Genomic DNA, 19,660 nt, shown 5'->3' with positions numbered 1-19,660 from the left:
GACATCTTTTCTTCAATTAAAGAAAATCCTTGAGTGGGGTTTTTTGTTTGTTTTCATTCTATGTCAACAGTAACATTTGAAGCTTTTGGTAATGGCAAAGAAACTGCTATAAAAATTTTTCTGTCTAAAATTTAAATAAAAGTCATCAATACTATTAAATTATTGGTTGCTACCTTTTACTAAATCGTATTTCAGGTAGCCTTTTATAAGGGAGAGTTTTCCAAAGGAAATTATAGGGTGACACAAAATTGAAAGAAAATATTCCCCCCGAGAGCCCTTTTATTTTTCTGAATCTTAAATTACCTAATGTTAAAATACTTGAATTTTAATATTTTTGGATCTATTCAGCATTGTAAACCTCCTTGAGTCCATTTATTTTTCTTTAACTTATACATATAATATGATGAATTATTTGTCTTTGAGAGCTTCAAGATATTTAGCAATAGCACTTGAACTAATTAAAAATGACTAAAGAATCTTTTCACTATTTGATTATGTTTGCTGTGTTTATTTATTTATTTTTTTGTGTCTTTGCTTTACCTTATTTTAGAAAAATGAATTTAGGAGCCTTCATATGGAATTACTTCTAATCCAGCTCATCGTGGGGTAGATTGAAATTCAACCAGTGTCTTACTTAGGTTTTATTTTACAAAATAAGTGGAATTCACTGGTAATCTTCAGAGTGTTTCTCTATACTGTTAATCAGCTAAACATAACCATCAATTATAAATGCAAATTTTCAGGGTTAAATTGAGTGTTCAGATGCTCTAATGTAGCTTTTATTGGCTGTACATTGCCAAGTCTACACAACACAAAATAAAGTGTTGGGTCAATATTTATTTTTGAATTGGTGCTCTACAGAGAGCTAATATGGGGGTAATTCAGGTCAAGAAAAAAGAAATAAGGGTGTTACAAATGCAATAAGAAGGGTTTTTTATTTGCGTATTTTTGCATGAATTATCTGGATTATGTCAACTGTGTAGACGTCTGTCTGGGAGTAGGATCTGGGAAGTTTATTCAAATGCTGACATTTACAGGGGATAATATGAAGAGACTACAGAAATCAGAAAAACATATTTTCACATGTGAGGAAGAGAAAAAAGTCATGGACACTTCAGATTATTTTTTTCATGGTCATTCCTTGTCCACAATTTTCTGATGAAAGCCTAATTAATTACCCATTTTCCTATCAAAATTTTATAAAGAAAAATAAGCAGAGTTTAATCACACGGCCCAATTTCCCCCCCTTTTTTTTTATCAACATTTCCAGAATAAGAATCATTTATAAGCTTACCAGCAGTATACCATAGTGACAGGCTTCCAAACAAGGAGAAATAATTTATTAGCTCACAATGTTTTTCCAGCCTTCCCCCACCCCACCCTGAGGTGGTGTATAGGTTGTGCAATGAATAAATTAAGTATATTTTCTGCCTTGTGCTTGGCATAAATCATTACTTTTCCAGGACCAAAGAGTGAGTGACTATTTGCAATACTATTCTGAGTTAAATAAGCTTTGTAATCAAGTGGAGTGGGGATTTCACTTTATTTATTTATTGAAAAATATTTATTTGCAAGATAGCTGTTATGATTAAAATCATACTTTCTATTGTGAAAAGAAAAAAAAATGTGACCAAAAAAAAGAGCAAGAGAATGAATCACCAAATTACATTGGTTTAGTGAGTTTTAACTTAATGTAAAGATTTCTTTCCCTTTGGTTATAATTACAGCTTTTACACAAAACAGAACATATCCATAATGTTATTTTTGTTATAATTATCACAGCTAATGATATCACAACTTACAAGGAGGATTTTCTTCACAAAGATAGTTATGCACATATAAAATGTATCTTATTTTTATAATATGCTGTTTCATGTATTCCAAGGAGACTATTACTGTAGAATATATTTTCATGTGGAACCACTGAGTCAATGTTTTAAGGGAAGACAATTAAAATACTATTCAATAATGTATATTTATACATTACATTTTATAGCCCTTTTACATCTTAATAAACTAAGACAAATTACTTTTTTTCTTTAACGGGGATTTTAAGAAAAAATGAAGATCATAGCCTCCTCTATAGCTCTTCATGCTCAAGGCATTACATTAGACTTTCGAATCAGAGCAACAGATGTGAGCCAAGAGTTGCCACACCAAGCAAGTTATTTTGTGAAAAGGGTCTAGAACTCACTTTTGCTTATTGGCCCTAAATCTTAATTAAGGTGGAGCAGGATGATTTTCCAAACAAAGTAAAAAGTTTGTCAGAGGATGAAAAATGGTCAGAAAAAATAATTTTAAAAAAAGACTAATTTAAAGCTAATTTAAAAATAAAGATGTTAGCATAAAATCAATGATACACCTCCATTAGAGATGATGTGGATGATAAATTTATGATCATGGGAAGCTGCCTACAGTATATTCAAACCTAGACAAAGCACGTTATCAAACCAGTGTATGCATTATAATATAACTTTTCTAAAATTTCACAGATTTGCAGAAGTAAATCTGGAAGGAGAAACACAAAGATTTTAACGTTATTTGCTTCTCAGAATTAAATTCTCATTGCATCTTGCATGCTATATGTTCTTGCTGTTCTATAACAACTGGAGTCAGATTGCTTCCCCAATAAAAACTGACTTTGAAATTTCGAAGCACATATTAATTTCAGAATCTTTTCACAGCTTAGTATTGGAGGTGCCAAATTACTAATATTTGATAGCAAAGTAATCACTTACTAAAAGCAATTTTAATGAACTCCTTTAGTCATCAGTTTTAAAAATTAAAAGTAAAAATTAAAAGCAACTTTTAATTTATTCGTTTGTGAACTCATCAATTCATCTATGCTGCGTCAGTGACTGTACCAAGCTGCGGAGGTAGAGCATAGAAACAGGTAGGCATTGGCCATGCTCTCCTGGACCTTCAAGCGTAGCTCTGGTGATGAGATAATTTAATTCTGAAGACACTACCTTTTATTTAATGTTGTAGTTTCTGCTCTTGAATGCTTAACTAGCGTAATAGGAGAAACAACCTTTTCAGGGTAGTGCATAGTGTTTCTAACACCCAAATTGTATGAAGGGAACAGCGTATATATGAGTGTGTATAAGTATGTGTGAGTGCATCTCTGTGTGTGTATATGTGTGTATGCACGAGTGTATATATGAATGTCAGTGTGTATGAGTGTGTTTGCATATGAGTGTCTGTGTTTATTTGATGCATTCTAAAAGGAAAAAAATCAGAACTGTAACAAATAGCTGCATAAAAAGAGTTCACAGATATGGGAATCTAAAAAAAAATTTAACTTGACCCAATGTTGTGATATTATCCCAGAATGCATGAAGAGAAAGAGAATTGACAATCATAAGAAATGACGTAAAAAAAGACTTGACAAGATAGAAAGAGTATTGGTGTATTTTAGTAATTATTTATTCATTTTATTTACTTGCCAACCAAAGATATTAGAATTTCTTCACCAAGATTTTGCGGAAAAGTGTGAGAATATTTCCGGACTGCCATGAACTAGGTATTTCAAGGTGACTAAATAAACAAAATGCATCATGTTGCAAGTGTTAATAAGTAGGGAAGATTGTGTGTTTTTTTTTTTAATTTTTTCCTTCAAAATGATTTAAATTCAATAATTATTTGACATTTCTGTTATTACATCAAAGGATATAAGGAGATGAAATTCTAAAACGCTTGTGATTTTTTAAAAGCAAAACTGAAATATCCCTTCACTTAGTGCTCTCTCAAACTTTCCCTTGGGTTTTATGGGGAGCCGGGGGCTGTATACACAGGGGACCAGAAATAAGATTGAGAGTCATGTGATCATGTGAGTAGAACCAAAGGGCAGCTTGTCTGAAGCATGCAATATTTAAATCAGTGGCCTGTTGCAGAAAGCTTTAATCTGACTGGGATATTTAGTTTGGTAGTGTTCAAAAGAGTTTAGAGTTTTGTTTTCTGTTGATGTTCCTCCTTTTTGGAGAAAAGATACGCTGCACACTTGATAAATATTTATACATTGTGATAAATAATACAATGCACCTCAGATGATGACAGCCTCTCAAACAGGTACAAATAATTTACCAGATCATATATGGGTTTTTTTTTTCTTTTGCCGTTTTGTGTCTAGGGCCATCAGGTTGGTTGGGTTAGAATTTAAGGAAGAGAGGAGAAAAATGGTCATTATTGTTCAAAGTAGCAGTCACATGAAAAAATGTGAACAGTCCCAGGCATTATGAGAATGAACTCTAACTCTCTGCAATGATTTAGGCATAGTGATTCCAGGCAGTAATTTGTGGGGTTTTGGGTCCTTTTCCCATTATTGAGATGTCCCATAGTCAATCCTTTGTCTCTCATATTTGTAGTGTGAGACTTCCTAGTTAACATCCAGTCAGTGTGCCATGTTTAGCCCAGAATGAAAGCACTGTTTAGCATGTGAGCCTCAACATTTATGAGGTACATACATATATGAACAAAAAGACTGTTGGCCAAACCCATTATTTCTCAATGATACTCTTAAGACTGGCAGGACAAATCTCAAATTTCCTATCTCAGTGGAAAGAACTATCCTTTCCAGACAGAAAGATACTCTCTTTACTGTACCACATTCACTTCAAAGAAAATTTTTAGCTGAGTTAAAAAGAGGACCCAGTTGATGGCTCATTCAGTGTCACTAAATGATGGAGGTTCTTCTCAGGTTCTTTGTCTTAGGTATTCTGCTCTTTGTTATAATACTTTCCAGCATATGGTTTCTTCAGTGAGCTCTGGATATAGAAAAAGCTAAAACTTACTTTTCAAAATATTCCTGTCATCCATTTTCACCAGAATCAAAGATCTACTACTGACCCTGAAAGTCACATGCTGTCCTGGCACTCGAGTCCACCTACAGAGAATTTTAAATGAAGTACATTAAATAAAAAACAAAATCCTATTTAGAGAGAGACTTCAATGAATTGTATTCATGTGACCCTCCGAGGGACAGAGAGAAGTCATCTCTACTTTTGCCTGGTTCTCTGTTAGTTATTGGTAAGAAAGGAATGTTGAAATGAGATGAAGTTGGGAGGGTAAACAGACTAGAGGAATTTCTTCTGAGAATTCTGTATTTCACCTCTCATATGGGAGCCTTTAAATCATATAAAACAATAGATTTCCTCTTGAATATATATAATCTAAACATCTTATTGAACAGTAGAAATTCAATATAATGACTATTGTTTTCTTTTTACAACAAAGACATTTTGTTCCTCTAATTGCTCACCTGTATGTTACTCTCAATATGCTTCCATACCTTCAGTTATTCCCCTTGTTTCTGGGAAAAACACTGAAGTTTTACCAATGAATAATGACATAGAGAAATACATGGTATGCATAACAAAAACCTTGCAGTCAGTACAAAAAGACTGAACTTTCAAAAGAATTACTATCTTTTTTTTAAAGATTTATTTATTTGTTTATTTATTTATTTATTTTAGAGAGAGCATAAGTAGGGGGAGAAAGGAGAATCTCTGCTGGAGATTCTCTCTAGAAAGGGAGAGAGAATCTCCAGCAGACTCCCCATTGAGCATAGAGCCCCACAGACATGAAGTCTCATGACTCTGAGATCATGACCTGAGCCAAAATCAAGAGTCAGGAGCTTAACCAACTGAGCTTTCTGGGTGCCCTGAGACTTACTAACCTTAATACCAAATGAGAGATTGGGCATGTTAATAAAATCATGGGGAACATCGCGGATGTAGGGCATAAGTTCTGATTTCACAAAGTTCTAAGTATCGAAACACTCATTCCCACTTGGTGTACTTGGGAAATGGAAATGTGGCATGCATTCATGAACACATTTGGGGATGCTTGTTTGGGGAGCAGCACCAATCACTAATCGAATTTTGATTGGATCAGAAACGGAAAGTGAACATTGAGGTGGGATTAGTGGTAAGCTGTGGGGAAATCATGTCCAAAGAGGGACTGTTTTGTGGTTTCAGCTGGAGAGAAACTCTGTAGCAGCTGGAGAAGAGACAATTCTGGATGCGATGATGAAGGAACACAAGAGTTCTGTGATGAGTTATTGACTTGTTATTCCTTGAATGAAATAGAGACTGGAATTCTTTAATGCCTTTGACTGCAGGACCTGGTATTTCCTAGTTCTTTTAGGAACTGTGGTCTTACTCGGGTTTCTTTTGTGCCTAAGGCTAACTAAGGCACCATATCTTTTTTTTAAGTTTTTATTTAAATTCTAGTTAGTTAATATGCAGTGTAATATTAATTTCAATATGTGTACTATATAGTGTACAATATAGTGGTTTAACCCTTCCATATATCACCCAGTGCTCATCATGACAAGTGCCCTCCTTAATCCCTTTGACCTATTTTACCCATTCCCCTAACCCCCCATGTTCCCTCTGGTAACAATCAGTTTGTTCTCTATGGTTAAGAGTCTGATCCTTGGTTTCTCTCTCTCTTTTTTTCCCCCTATGCTCACTTATTTTGTTTCTTAAATTCCACATATAAGGGAAATCACATGGTATTTGTCTTTCACTGACTGACTTATTTTTTTTTTTTTTGGCATAATACTCTCTAACTCCATCCATGTCGTTGCAAATGGTAAGATTTCATTCTTTTTATTGCTGAGTAATATTCCATTATATATATATATATATAATATATCCATTATATATATATATATATATATATATATATATATATATATATATATCACATTTTCTTTATCCATTTATCAGTCCAAGCACATTTGGGTTGTGTCCATAATTTGACCATGGTAGATAATGCTGCTATAAACACTGGGGTGCAAGTATCCCTTCATATTAGTATTTTTGTATTCTTGGGTAAATATCCAGTAGTGCAATTGCCAGACAGATTTTTTTTTTGAATAAATGTCAGGTGTGTCTTCTATCCCATGCACACTATTTTGACTTTGGCATGGAAATGCAGGACTGTGCATTCAGCTTTACTCAATTTTACTAACTTGGCTTTGACCATAATTTTAATCTATATATAACTCATATAATTATATTTTATTTTTGAAAAGATAATAGTATTTGCTGCCTAAAGATTAGAAAATATTGGGAATGAAAAAAGAAATAATTTAACCTAAATCTCATTATTCAGAGAAAGTATTTGAAATAATAGCATGTTTTCAGCCAGTCTTTTTTTCCCTAAGCGATAGATAGATAGATAGATAGATAGATAGATAGATAGATAGATAAATATATGCACATACAATGCATATACACAATTTCATTCCCTTAGAAAAAAAAAACTACCTCATGGTATTCATCTTCAAAAACACACTTTGAATGGTGACATAGCATTTGATACACAAAGCTTGGTCAAAGAGGAAATGTTGAAGAAAACAACTAGAAATGGAATTTTTCTTTCTGATTCTTATCAATCAATTAGTCAAGTCTTGGCAATTTTTATCTAAATATCCTTGTATCATGCAATTAACATTTATCTGTCATGTCCAAAAGAAAAGTCAGAGAGTCATTGTTTTTCCTAAATGCCTGACTGAAATCAAGTTATAACTCTGTCAATGGCATTCCCCTCATCTACCACTCGTTAACCATATCAAAAATGGAAATGAGTTTAGTTTGGCATAACTCATAATGTCATTTGGGAAGAAGGCAGAAGGAGCAGCGCCAACATTAATGTGCACTGTGTGAATAATTTACTTTAATTTCAATTAAAGCACCAGGATGAGATGTAGGAAACCTTTTCTGTGGCTGCTCTCAGCTCTGGGATTTAATTTGGTTAGCAGAACAATTTAGATAGCTTAGGGACCTAAATTTGGAGCCAAGATGTTATGGGTAAGGATACAAAATAAATAGTAGTGTATGGTGTCTGCAGGCTTTACAATAGATTTAAAAGCCAGAAGGAAAACACCAGAACGGTTTGTATGACCAAAGACAGTAAATTAGTAATTTCTCTGAAGGGCAAGTAAAAAGTGAAGATAAAACAGGTCAAGGATAGCTCTGAAGATTCAATGAAATGAAGAATTCAGGGGAATGTGAGTTCATGGGGGAAGCACAGAGGGTGCACATGTTGCCTTTGTATCTCAAAGATCTGGGGCTGTCTCTCTGTTGGATCCAGATTCTTATCTTTGCTAATTATCTGAAACTTTTGGCCAGTTTCACTGAAAGTCTCCCAAAAAATTCACCACTGTTTTCTGGAATAACTAAGCTGATTGTATCATATTTCTGATGTATAATTTCCCTTTTCCCTCTTAAATTTTCCTCTGCTACTTTTGTCTTGCCTGTTATGTATCTGCAGACATTGAAATTTATGTTTTACCTGCACAATCTATTTATTGAAGACTGACTCAACCAGATATTAACCAAGGTCCCCTCTGTTCTAGCACTTGCCACACCTTCTACTTAGGGTAACTTTGAATCTATAATGGTATATTGGATATTTTCCCATATCCTCAAGATTAGTCTGGAAATCATGGGCAATGCAAAGACATCTAGCACACCAATATATGATCATGGACAGTGTGCAATATATGATCAGGGACAGTGTGGATAGTGAGGCATTCACTTCCAAAGACTGTAGTGCAGAAATATCTGCCGTTTGCCCAAGATGACAGAGTAAGTAGAAAATGATCTGGTTAATAAAAGCCAGAGCTCCCAAGTCTCAGACTACTTTTAGCTACCTCAACCAGTCTACCTATGTTACTGAATGAGGTGAGATGTAAATAACACAAACTTCACAGATACGCAATGTTATTCATTTAGGATCTACTTTATGCACAATGAGTGCTATTATCTAGTTTTGAAAGCAGGCCCAATACTGAACATACTTGCCAAATATTTAGAGAGTGGCTAATTCAAATTTTATGTATATTAACAAAGCAGCCTCACATTTAACCATCCATCACAGGGGTTGCAAACCCCAATCCTTGAGCCAAGTCTGGCCCACCCACTGTTTTTGCAAATAAAGTTTTATTACAACATAGCAATATGCATTCCTTTACATATTTTATATGACTGTTTCTGTGCTAAAACTGCAGAGTTGAGTGATTGCCACAGAGGCTGTAAGGATCTGCTTCTTTACGGAAAAAAAATTCCAAGCCCTAGTCTTCCACATTAGACTATACACAGAAATTCAAGTGAGGGATCAAGTTATTTAAGTTACTAAAGACCTACTAAAGCAGATCTTCCAACATACATTCATTCAATCAAATATTACAGAGTCCTGAGAATAGAAAAACAATAGAGCCCACATACCAACCCTCTTAGGATGTGGCCAATTAAACAAAAACTTATCAGGATTAAATTCATAAAAATAACTGAAAGAGAGCTGAGTATTTGCTTTGCATGACCAGGGTAAGCATAGAACAAGACTCAAAAGACAAGACGACATCGGTTGATATAGACGGAGGAAAGGAGCTAATGCTGAAATCCAGTTGTGTCTATTTCTTTTGCCAGGAGATTGTGGGAATTGGAACCAACTTCCTGACAAGAGACTCTGGTTGTGGAGCTCGCATAGTGCCCAGTCAGCAAAGTAAGGAGCATCAGCATCTTGACATGCAACTCTAGACACCACAGGGTGGTCAGTGAGATGCTCCCTAACACCTGTTCTGCCTTTCAACTTCTGAATTCTATAATTCTACGATTCTATCTACCTGTTCAAAAAAGAAATTGCTGAGGTTTAAAATAAGAACGCCAGGTCTCACAATTGCAAATGTTTCGATTACAGGAGATTTTAGAAATTCCAAAGACTATCATGGCCAGCTTTATTTGTACAGGTGATAAATCATGGGTTGTTTATGATCTGCTGTTCTTAAGCACATTTTTGCCTTATTTCCATGGAATGCTTTTGTCTAAAGATGAGCAGAAATCACCCAGTTATTTTCAAATGGGAAATACATGCATGGTTTATTCATATATACTCTTAAGTTTAAATATTCAACAGTTTCAAGTAAAAAAAAATCTTGAAACGAATCAATTTCCCTGCTATTCACTACATTGAATATCCCTTCTCACGCCATTTGCCCTATGAAGGTAGATGTGTATGTAGCTCTAGTGATGGCATCACAAAGAATTGTCAACTGGTTTCATTTCTTCATGCATATTCTCAACAAATACATTTGTTTAACAACCTCTGGTTCTTTCCCTCATCTTCCAATAATGACTTTTTTAAAAAAAAATTTACCATTGAGAGAGATTAATTCATCCGAGAATGTCTGCTTCATTTGCTCTTCTTTTAAAATGCAGTTATCCCTGGGCAAAGAAACATAATCTTGTAAGTGGTTATCAAGTCTCTTAATTGTCTGATAGAAGCAAACCATGTAGTTTCAGACTAGGCAGAAGGAATTTAAAGGAACTCAAAGTGAAAGGGTGTAAGAAGGACAAGTGGATCACTAATCAGATTTCATGGATAAGCTAAAAAGCTAAGGTGCCATAAGCAAGAGATCCTATAAATCAGTTTCTTAAAGAACAAAGAAATCATTTCTCTCTTCGGTAGTTATAGACCAGGATGAGAACATGGGCTGCTTTGCACTGCATAGTCACACATTTTGTTTTTCCACCAATAGCATTTTGGAGAGGTGTGGATGAGCAGGTAAAGCCAGCAAAAAGTGGTTGGATTAAAGATGCATTACCTCTCCCCAGGTTTCTAGACTCAAAATTGACTACTTTTCCCTTTCTGTATTCTTTGGAAGTAAGTCAGTTTCATACTCAGGGGGAGAGAAATTAAGCTCTATCCCCTGGGAGGGTATATCTTCATTTATTATTTGTATTCTGTAAGAAGTTTTGCCTCTTATCCTCATTTACTTATTTATTAGTCATTTGTTTATATCACAATGGACTTGTTGATAATTACTTTTATTCTTTGGCCTATAATCCAATACTGGCATTATTTATTTTGTTGCTCAGATTGATCTAATATTAGATACTGGTAGTTTTCATTTTGAATTCTGTGTCCTTTTGACATACATGCATAAATATATATACTTCTGTATTGGGGGCACTATAAGATGGTCCAGGCTCATCTTGTATTTTCTTGATCCCAGTCCCAGAATCATCCATTTCTCCAAGAAGCCCTGATTCCTCTATAATTGGAGAGCAGTATTAAGAAGCCAAGATCTGGGCACTAGGTATTCTTGTGTCTAGTGGAATATCACTGCTTCCAGGCACTTTCAGCAAACACAGAGGGAAAAAAAAATATATATATATATATATATATATATATATATATATATATATACATATATATACCCAATGTGTGCCCGCACATGTATATCTGTATCTATAGGTCTATTAAAAAAACCTGAGTTTACACTGATATCTCTGACTCAAATCCTACACTAGTGTCCATTCAAGCACTCTTCTATTTATCTGTGACTTTTTTCTCCCAACAGCAAGAGACTGGCTAGGGATGATTATAGTTGAAGTAAGCCAATTGCACTCATTGATATAGTGTATTATTTTATTTGTGGTTCCTTTTCTTACATATTTTCTTTCTTTCTGACTCTTTATTGGATGGATCTTGTGGCATTTATAAAGTTATTACTTACTGTTCTTACTGATTATGTTTACTATGAATTTATAAAAAGGTATTTGGTTCTCTTTTATTCCTTTAGATACTATTGGTGCCCTGAAACTTGTTCTTGACCCCTCCTCCTTGTTTACCAAAGTCTAATTCAAGGTGATTTGTTAATACATAGGCTGTTATCAATAAATTTATTCTACTTCTCATTTAGTATCTTCATTTTCTTCTTCTGCTTTGTTAGCTTTAGTATTAATGTATCTATATTGTGAGAAAATACGTTTACATTCTCTCTTTTTTTCATTTTTTTTTCTTTCTTTCTAACATTTGCAATTGTTGATTTTGGTTTTATTTACTTTATATTTTTAATTCTATTTTTTAATTGAATTACAGTTGACATACAATGTTTATATTAGTTTCAGATGTACAACATAGTGATTCAGTAATTCTATACATTACTCAGCACTCGCCTCGGTAAGTGTTGTCACCATCTGTCACCATACAATGTTATTACAATATTATTGGCTATAGTCCCTGTGCTGTACTCTCCCTATCTGTGACTTATTTATTTTATAACTGGAAGTTTGTGCTTCTTAACCTCCTTCATATATTTTGCCCATCCTCCTACCCCTCTCCCTCTAGCAACCACCAGTTTGTTCTCTGTATTTATGAACTGGGACACTGGGATCATAACCTGAGCCAAAGGCAGACGCTCAACTGCTGAGCCACCCAGGCACCTCCTAAACATATTTCTGCTTTTCACTAATATGCAATTGTCTGACATTTGTTCTTTTCTCAGGAAGAAACTGTGGGAAAAATACTTCAAGCTCTTGCACAAACTTTCACTATTTCTGTAGACTACCCTTTGAATAATACTTTGATTAGGGCTAAAACATTTGACTCTTTTATATTTTAAATATCTTAAACATGACGCTTAACATTTTGTGGATATGAAGTGCTGGTTTTGATATCAGTCTGATTTATTTCCCTGATTAGTGGCTTGTATTTTTTGCCTAGATGACTAAAGTGGTATTTTCTCTCTTCTTTTTCAAGTATTTTTATTAAAATATGTCTCAGTGAAACAAAGTTCCAATTTAGTACCTAGGTTCATTTTCCTTCTCCCCAAGAAATAGTCACCTTTAATTTTCTGATAGTTTTGGGGGATTTTTTGTTGTTGTTGTTTCTTGGTTAACTCCATTATTTTGGTTTTCTATGTATTTTATAGACAGACACTGGAAAAGATATTCCATCTTCCTTACCTTTGTCCTGGATGCATAGTAATCTTTTTTTTTTTTTTTTTTTTACTTATTCCTATTTTTTTCTTTTGCTCCTTTTATAATGCCAGGTAATTTTTTAAATCTGGTTTCATTTTAAATTTTATTTTATTTTACCACATTGTTGAATGTACTTCCCTTGTGGTGTTGCTTCAGTTTGATTGTCTCCTTACAACACAATACCTATGCTTTGGAGTTCACCTGAAGTTTTTTCTGTCATCAGAATTAAGTGAGATGAGTTTTTGTACCTTAGGAAACTGATGTGTGAGATTTTCGGGTTGATTTGAACAGTATTCCTGCCTCTCTGATCTAGGCCTACCCCTCTGTGCCATTTCAATTTCTTTTTGCAACATTGCTTTTTCTGTTAGCCACCTTCACTATTCTGAACTGCTTCTATTCTGACCTTCAGTAAATGAATCTCTTATCTCTCCTTTATCCGTTGTTGTCTTTCTGCCTTGGCCAATATAAATTTCCCTTGCAACATTTTCCTCCACCTTCCTCTTAGTAGGTCTTTGACATTCTAAAGAGGATAGGTTTTGTTTTCTTTTATGTGGGTATTTTTAAGGTTTTTGAGAATCACACCAGCCATCATCATTGCTCCTCCTATGACCCCTTAGGAGAACTCCATGGTCTGTTTTTAACTTACCTGTTATTTAGAGCAATAAAACATAATACCCCTCCTAGTTTCTCTGGGTTTTTCAGATAAGCTTGCTGAAGACGCAGCTCAGAGATGGGTTCTTTCTTTTTGGGGGTGATTATTTGATGGGCGTCTCTATCTTAGGTTGGTTTTAGGACCATCAGGACTTTCCTTTCTGTTCCTTTCACTATCTATGCAGTTGTCAAAACTGCACATAGTCACACTGGGCCCCCATAATGGGGAAATTTATGTACCCACCCACTTATACCTCAGGGCTCTAAACTTGTCATTTTAAAATGTTAAATAAATAGTATCACATGACATGAGATCGGTTTTATGTCATGCATCATATTTCCCTGAAAATGTACCTCAGGTGTTGCAGATAGTTTGTTCCTTTTTTATCACTGTGTAGTATTCTGAGCTATGTATCACAGCTTATTTAACCATTCATTAGTTGAAGGACATCTGGACTCTTTCTAGTTTTTGGCTATTATGAATAAAGGTGATATGAACATCTTCAAAATGTAGGCTTTCCTTTTTCTGGGACAAATGGCCTAAAGCACAATTGCTGGGTTATGCAATAATTAGGTCTTTAGTTTCATAAGAACTGCCAAACTGTTTTTCTAGTGTGGCTGCACCATTTGCTTTCTTACCAGCCATATATGATGAGTGACCCAGTTTCACTACCTCCTCACCAGTATTTGATGTTGCAGCTTCTTTTGTTTGTTTGTCTTATTTTAGCCATTCTGATAGTTACCTAGTAGCATCCTATTATGACTTTAATTTGTGTTTCCTGATGACTGATTATCAAATATCTTTTAACATGCTAATTTGTCATCTGTATATCCTCTTTAGTGAAATGTCTCTTTATGCCTTTTACCCATTTTCCAGTAGGAAGGCTTGTTTATTTTTCTTTTCTTTTTTTTTTTTTTTTTAGATTTTATTTATTTATTCATGAGAGACACAGAGAGACAGGCAGAGATATAGGCAGAGGGAGAAGCAGGCTCCCTGCATGAAACCCAATGCAGTACTTGATCCTAGGACCCAGGATCACGACCTGAGCCAAAGACATGCTCAACCACTGAGCCACCCAGGTGCCCAAGGCTTGCTTTGTAATGTTGAGTTACGATGATGTATTATATCTTCTAAATACTAATTCTATGTCATATATGTGGTTTGCAAATATTTTCTCCCGGTTTTTAGCTTGTCTTTTCATCCTCTTTATGGATCTTTGATATGGAAAAAATGTTTGATAAGGTTTAATTTATCAATTGTTCCTTTCATGGGTTGTACTTTTGGGGTCATCTAAGAGCTCCTTGCCTTTTCTTAGATCCCAGTGACTTCCCTCCATGTTGATTTTTCTAAAAGTTTTATATTTTTACATTTATATTAAAGTCCCTGATGCACTTTGAGTTAATTTTTTTGAATAAGATGTGAGATTTCATTGAAAGTTAAACTTTTCCTCCCTAGGGACATCCAACAGCTCCAGCATGATTTGCTGAAAAAGCTATTCTTCTGTCACCAAATTCCTTTTGTATCTTTCTTAAAAAATCAGTAGAGCATATTTGTATGCGTCAGTTTCTGGGCCTCTATTTGATTACATTGACCTATATGTCTATCTCTCTCCCGTACTACACCGTTCTTGATTCCCATAGCTATATAATAAGCCTTGATAGGAAGTAGAGAGATTGCTAGTACTTTATGTTCATTTATCAAAGTCGTTTTAGCTATTCTAGGGCCAGTGCTTTGCATATAGATTTTAGAATAAGCTTATCTATGTCTAGGGGTGCCTGGGTGGTTCAGTCAGTTATGCATCTGCCTTCAGCTCAGGTTATGATCTCAGATTCCTGGGATCAAGCCCTGCCTCAGGCTCCCCACCCAGCAGGGTGTTGGCTTTTTCCTCTCCTTCTGCCCCTTACCCCAGTTCATGCACTCTCTCAAATAAATAAATAAAGTCTTAAAAAAGAAAAGATTTTCTATGTCTACATAATACTTTGGTGGGATTTCACATTTATATATACATATATAGAGAATTAGCATCTTTAATAGGTTGACCCTTAATGATCCATGAACAAGGTATAACTCATCATTTATTTGTCTTTTTAAATTTCTTTCATCAGTTTGTAATTTTCAGCATATAAATTCTGTGCTTGCTTTAACTGCATACCTTAGTATTTCATTTTCTTTGGAGCAATTATAAAAAGTATTATGTTTGTGATTTTGTTTTTGTAGATTCACTATTTGTACATAGAAATACCATTGATTTGTATACATTGTTCTTGTATTTCGTAATCTTGTTGAACTCACTTAACAGTTCTAGGAATTTTTGCATCAGATTCCTTGGGATTTTCCATGTAGATAGTAATACCTGCAACAACAGACAGTATTATTTCTTTATTTTTAATATGTATGCCTTTTATTTCTTTTTCTTGACCTATTGCAACAGCTATAACTTTCCAATAAAAGTAGTTAGAGCAGACATATTTGCCTCTTCCTCTTCGTTGAATCTATGGAGAAATAACTCGGTCTTCCTTCTATTTACTATGATGTTACCTTTTGTTAATGTTCTTTAACAAGTTGAAGCAATTTGTCTCTATTTCTTACTTACTGAGATTTTTAAAAAATAATGACTGGTATTGGATTCAAATATTTTTCTGCAAAAATCAATATGATCATGTGCTTTTTCTTTTTTAAAAGATTTATTTATTTATTTATTTATTTATTTATTTATTTATTTATTTTAGAGAGAGAGAGAGAACAGAGGGGAGGGGTAAAGGGAGAGGGAGAAAGAATCTTAAGCAGACTCCACACTGAGTGTAGAGCCTAAAGCAGGACTCCATCTCACCACCCTGAGATCATGACCTAAGCTAAAACCAAGAGTTGGATGCTTAACTGACTGGGGCGCCCATGTACCTCGAATATGGGTTTTTCTTCTTTAGCTTTCTGATATAGTGGATTAAATTGATGTTTTAATATTAAACTAGTTTCACATATGTAAAATAATTCCTATTGGTCATAATCATTTTTATACATTGTTGGAGGGAGTTTGCTAATATATTTTGGGACGTCTTCCATTTAAATTTATGAGTGATATTGGTTTGTAGTTTCCTCAATCATCAAACATATTTAAGAAATAGAGAAAAGTGAGAGAGAGATTTCTTATAAGAAACTGGCTTGGGACACCTGGGTGGCTCAGCAATTGAGTGCCTGCCTTTGGCCCAGGGTGTGATCCTGGGGTCCTGGGATTGAGTCCCACATCGGGCTCCCTGCAGGGAGCCTGCTTCTCCCTCTGCCTGTGTCTCTGCCTCTCTCTCTCTCTCTGTGTCTCTCATGAATAAATAAATAAAATTTAAAAAAAAAAAAAAGAAAGTGGCTTACACAGTTATAAAGCCTGTGAAGTTCACAATCTGTAGTGTGGATCAGCAGGCTTGAGACTCAGGAAAGTCAGTGATACAAATGAAGCCTAAATGAAGGCTTGTGAGTTTTCTTCTGCTCAAGGAAGTCATTCTTTTTGTTCCATTCAGGCCATGACCAGTTGGATGAGGCGAACTCACATTATGGAGGGCAATCTGCTTATTCAGTGTTCACTGATATAAAAATCAATCTCATCCAAAAACATCTTCCCAGATGACACACATAAAATTAACGATCACAATGGTATGGTTTTTCCTCTCAGCATTGCACTAGAAGTATCCTATATATTTTCATATGCACAGTTTCAGTTAAGTTTTCATTAAGTTCTGTGCATTTTAAATTTTCTAGACTTGTTCTTTACTCAGGGATTACTGGTAGGTGTGTTGCTTAATTTCTATGTGTTTAGAAATTATCCTCTTTTTGTTAGTGATTTCTGGTTTGAGTCTATTGTGGCAAAAGAAAGTCCTTGACATGATTTCTCTCTATTTAGATTTGTTGATATTTTTCTTTTTCTTTTTTTTAGTAGGCTCCCCATCCAATGTGGGGCTCAAACTCATGACCCGGAGATCAAGAGTTGACACTACTGATTGAACCAGCCAGGGGCCTTTTGTTGAGAGTTGTCTTATGGCCCAGAAAATAATCCACCTTGATAAATATTCCGTGAGCACCTGAAGAAAAAAAACAACATGTATTTGATCTTATACTATTGTACCATTCTCTTCCGGCCTTTACAGTTTCAAATGAAAAGTTCTATTGTCAGTAGAATTGGTTTCTGACACGTAATTTCCCTTTGGCTTCCATTAAGATTTTATTCTTCATTTTTAGTTTGTAGAAATTTACCTATCGTGTATCTTGGTGTGGATTTCTTTGTACTTATTCTTTTGAGGATTTTTCTCACCTTTTCTCAAATCATATTTTTCAACAAATTTGCAGAGTTTTCAGTGATTATTTCTTCAAATACTCTTTCAAACCATTCTCTTTTCAAATCTCCTCTGAGATTTCAAATTGTCCATTATTGCCTTACAAGTCCCTGAGGCTTTGAGTTTTTTGTTTGTTTGTTTGTTTGTTTGTTGTTTTAAGTTTACTATGTTCTCTCTGGTGTTCAGATTGGGAAAATCCTATTGATCTGTCTTTAGTTCTCAGGTCTGCTACTGCTTGTCCTCTCCACCTTCTGATTGAGCCAATTGTTTAATTCTGTTTTGTTTTATTTTAAATTTTGTGTTTTTGTATATTTCAGTTCTATACTTGGCTCTTTTTTTATAATTTCTATTTATTTCCTGAGATTTTCTCATTTTCTTTTGTTTCAAGAGAATTTGAAATCTCTAGTTGTGACCTTTTTATGATGGCTGCTTTAAGAATCTTGTCAGATAATCCCAACAACTGATTAATTTTAGGATTGGCATCATATCATTGTCCTTTCTTATTCAAGTCACAATTTTCTTTTTTCTTGGTAGATGAGAGATTTTCAGTTGTAACCTTTATATTGTACCTATTATTTATGATTTTTGAGTCTTATTTAAATCTTCTATTTTTGCAGAGAATCATTTTGTTATGTTTAGCACATATTAGGGGTTGGAGTTCCCATGACAATTTAATCTTCAGGATGTTTATAGTTTTATTTTGGTTTGCTTGGTTTATCCAGTGCTTCTAGGGCTTCCACTGGCCTTCTCTGGTACTATGGGAAGGAGCAGACAGGATTTCCCTATTAGGTTTTCTAGGTATCTCTCAGTAGGGGAGGGAGTCAGGCCTGTATGGATAAAGAAGCTTTTCAAGGCAGGCAGCTCATGTGGCTGTGCCTACGAATCCATGCTTCCTGGTGGAGGACAGTAGACTCAAGCCCATGAGGACAAAGAGGCTCCCCCAAAAGGGAACTTTTTATAGCAGAATCTCCCTGACTATTAAGGACAGAGAGTATGGCCAATCAACTTTATGTTGAGGTAATGTCCTCAATGCCTCTGGCATCTCTAGGTAGGGGACAGGAGTCTTAGTCCCTTGGGCACAAAGGCCTTCCTTGGCTGGTCTTCTTGCTGTGGCTAAATCTCTCCGGGCAGATCTCACCTTCCAAATTCATACCTCTCTGTGAGGAATGGAGTCTCTGGCTCTATGGGGAAGAAGAGTACTCTCCCTTGCTGTTGGGGTGTTAGCTCATCTGACATTGTTCTAGCCAAGAGGGAGATGAGCCAACCTATACTGCCTCTGCCTTCTTCTGTTAGGTCAATAATCAGAAACACCGAGCATGAGTCATCTCCTCTGATGAGTGGGGAGATTACATTCTCTCTAGTCCTGGTCTCCAAAGCCTGCTTTTCTCACCTCTTTTCAGAATTCTCATTTCTTATATTATTTCAAGTGTTTTTAGTTGTTTAGTGGAGACTACCAGGGAGAAACAGTTCTAGGCCATCTGGTCTAGAATAGAAGCTTTTTTATTTTGAGGACTTTTTTATATGAAATTTGGAATATTATATAGACTATTCTACAATGAAAATCTTGACCTGACAGAAAGTTCAGATTATAGGCATGTTTTGAAGCTGAGTCAATAGGACTTACTCAATGCTTAGATGTGGAGTTTGAGGGAGAAATAATAATTAGACAGGATTTAATTTGAGATCTGAAAAACTACATGAAGAGTGGGCCATTAACTGAGATGGTAAGAAAATTGAGAGAAGCCAAGTATCCTAATATAAAAGTTCTGTTTTTACACATTAAGTTTTAGGTACTTATCACTCAACAAAATTAGATTCAGTCATACAAACAGCTTATTAGATGAAACTAGAGTTCATGGTAGTGGCCTTGTTTGAATAAATAAATATGGAAGTCAGTATGTACATGGCAGGTGTAA

The sequence above is a fragment of the Vulpes lagopus genome, chromosome 5 (genome assembly GCF_018345385.1).
Source record: "Vulpes lagopus strain Blue_001 chromosome 5, ASM1834538v1, whole genome shotgun sequence".
Lineage (NCBI taxonomy): Eukaryota > Metazoa > Chordata > Mammalia > Carnivora > Canidae > Vulpes > Vulpes lagopus.
This window is presented reverse-complemented; position numbering follows the sequence as displayed.